This window comes from Octopus bimaculoides, chromosome 24 (genome assembly GCF_001194135.2).
Source record: "Octopus bimaculoides isolate UCB-OBI-ISO-001 chromosome 24, ASM119413v2, whole genome shotgun sequence".
NCBI classification, from domain to species: Eukaryota; Metazoa; Mollusca; class Cephalopoda; order Octopoda; family Octopodidae; genus Octopus; species Octopus bimaculoides.
The window spans coordinates 21,236,299-21,239,342 of record NC_069004.1 but is presented as its reverse complement, the minus strand read 5'-3'; the positions used below and the strand labels follow the sequence as shown (position 1 = coordinate 21,239,342).

At 37.2% G+C, this 3,044-nt stretch overlaps 1 protein-coding gene across 1 annotated transcript in view; it reads right to left on the bottom strand.

Moving 5' to 3' along the window:
- The window catches only part of LOC106878409 (uncharacterized), a 48,474-nt gene that overhangs the window by 18,357 nt on the left and 27,073 nt on the right, over window positions 1-3,044 (bottom strand). The gene's annotated exons all lie outside the window — the stretch shown is intronic.

Sequence of the window (3,044 nt, the reverse complement as noted above, 5' to 3'; positions counted from 1 at the left end):
ATCACCATCATCATCATCAATTAACATTTGTTTCCATGCTGGCATGAGTCAGGCAGTCAGACAAGAGCTGGCAACCCAGAGGACTGTACCAAGCTCTAATGGTTTCTACAGCTGGATAACCTTCTTAACATCAACCTCTTTACAGAGTGTACTGGGTGCTTTTTATGTGGCACCAGTACTAGTGAGGTTACCAAGTAATTCACAAGGCAAGATCCAAAAAATTGCTCAACCTAAAAGCAATTTCCCCAATAGAATCCCAACATTTCATCCAGGAATTCTAAAATTTCTCTATTAGATAATGTAGTCCTAGATATACAAGGATAGAGAAATAATGTAGTCCTAGCTACACTAAGCTACACTACAGCCAAGACTAGGTCTTGGCTGTAGATAAAAAAATATATATCTAGGTGTTTCTAAAATTTGTAATTAGCAGAAAAGATAAACTTTAAAATTAAATCAACAAAAATGCTGATTTTGCCCTGAAGTATACTTCTTTTAAGAGACCACAATTAACCACAATTAACCCTTCAAAAATCTGCAGGTTTTCCACATTTGCCTTTCAGTATAGATCTGCTGTTCATGGGCTAACCATGACTTAAGCAACAAGAAAACCACAGGTTCCACTCCAACAATTATTGCAACAATGAAGCAAATCCACACATCTATAATCATGGAATAACTTGATGCTGGTTTCAAGTTTGGCACAAGGCCAGCAAGTTCAGGGGGTGGAGTAAGTTGATACATCAACCCCAGTGCTCAACTGGTACTTATTTTATCAATACCAAAAGGATGAAAGGCAAACTTGACCCTGGCAGCATTTAAGCTCAGAATATAAAATCGGAAGAACTGCTAAGCATTTTGTCCTGTGCAAGTAATGATTCTGCCAGTTGGTACCCTAGAAAAACTTGATATTAGAAAACAAGAGTGACCAATTCACAATATGCTTTATAGTCATTAGTTTCATCACTCTATATTCTGAATTGTAACACAACTAAGAAATTGACTTTGTCCTTCGTTTTGCAACAGTTGATAAAATAAGTACAAGTGATATACTGTTGTAAAAGCCACATCAATGACTTTACCATTTCCTGACAAATTTATAGTTAAGTACTAACGTGAAGAATCATTATTATATTCTTTTACTATTTTATTGGATTATCATTAGACTGTGGCCATGCTGGGGTACTACTGTCAAGGTTATAATTGATTTTATCAATCCAGATATTTTAGTCTTAACCCTTGTGAAACCAGCCTACCCGAGATTGGCCCCTTATTGTGGGGTAGAAACTTCTTCTTTTAAAGTAATCTAAATTAAAAACTTCCATCAGAATTCCATGTTAATTTATGCTCCATAATGTAGCTTCATATTGGCAAAATTATCTTACTAAATTATTTTCTAAGCTAATTGAAACAAAGGCAGCCTATTTCAACAGAAATATGGTAACAAAATAAAGGGTTTTTAAGTCAAGGGTTGCAATTGATTTTATCAATCTAAACTGAATGGCTTGGTTTACTTTTTGTTAATTACTTAAGTGGTGGGAAGAGTAATGACCATGATCCCTTTTCAGGGCCTCTGACACTGGTGAGAGCAAGAGAGGAAATTATATTCAGATCACAAACCTGCCTAAATGCTTGCAACAGAGTGGATACCGCTGATGGTATCCAAAGGCCGGGTGGTAGTAAAATTGAAAAACATATTTAGTTTACCACTGAAAACAAAAACAGTCCTTTCTCCCTCAAGCAAGCTTCCATACTATTTCAATTTACAAAATTTCATTCACAAAGCAATGAAGGGAGAGTATCATGCAAGGTTCTGCAATGGTGCCAAGGAAGATAATTTGATGTAACTACCTAAATAATAGTTTCAAATTTTTGCACAAAGCCAGCAATTTCGGGGGAAGGGTTAAGTCGATTACAATGACCCCAGTGCTCAACTGGTACTTATTTTACCGACCATAAAAGGATGAAAGGCAAAGTCGACCTCAGTGGAATTTGAACTCAGAACATAGAGATGGACAGAATGCTGCTAAGCATTTTGTCTAGTGTGGTAATGATTCTGCCAGAGATGACAGAGGAGTGAGATATATGGCACATTGCTGTACTTGAGAAGACCTGTCCACCACAACAAAATTGATGTCCTAAAATCAAGGTACCATGTAAAACGCATTTCTTGGTAGTGAGATGTAGACATGAATGCAGAGGAGATGTGAAAGCTAGAGAGGAATGAGGCTAATATGCTTTGTTGAATGTGTGATGTAAGTGTACATGCTTGTGTACTGTGGTTTGAAAGCAAAATGATTACAAGACCACATGGTTGGGAAGCAAAACATTGCACATGAGAGGAGTCAAGCATCTGAATCAATCAACCAAACATAATTTATTCATATTGGTGATGACATGGTAGTATGATTAAGATATTCACTTTGTAACAGCACAGTTGAAGGCCAATCTCAAAACACTGAACCTTATGAAGGAGATGACAGAGGAACAAGATATGTGGTACGTTTCTGTACTCAAGAAGATCTACCCACCACAAGAGAAATGAGATCATAAAAACCAAGGTGTCAGGTAAACAGCATTGATATGGGTGCTGGTGCCATAGAAAAAACATTGGTGCTGGTGCCACATGAAAAGCACTGGGGATGATACCCCATAAAAAGCTCCAAGTACACTCTGTGGTGTGGTTGGCATTAGGAAGGGCATCCAGACATTGAAACCAAGCCAAAACAGACTATGGTACCTGGTGCAGACCCTGACCTTGCCAGTTCCTGTCAAGCCATCTAACCCATGCTAGCATGGAAAAACGGATGTATGATGATGATGATGATGATGGTTCCAGTTTTAATTATCCCATTATGCAGAAATCAGCATAACATGTGTAAATGGGCAAAAAATAAATATAAAGATGACAAAATCAATAAATACTGTTTTCAAACAAAAATACTTTGTGGTATTTATTCTGTGCAAAGTACACCCTACCACTCATGCCATCAAAAAAGGCTGTAAATTAGGGATTAGCACATTGCAAAGTTAATAGCTAATAA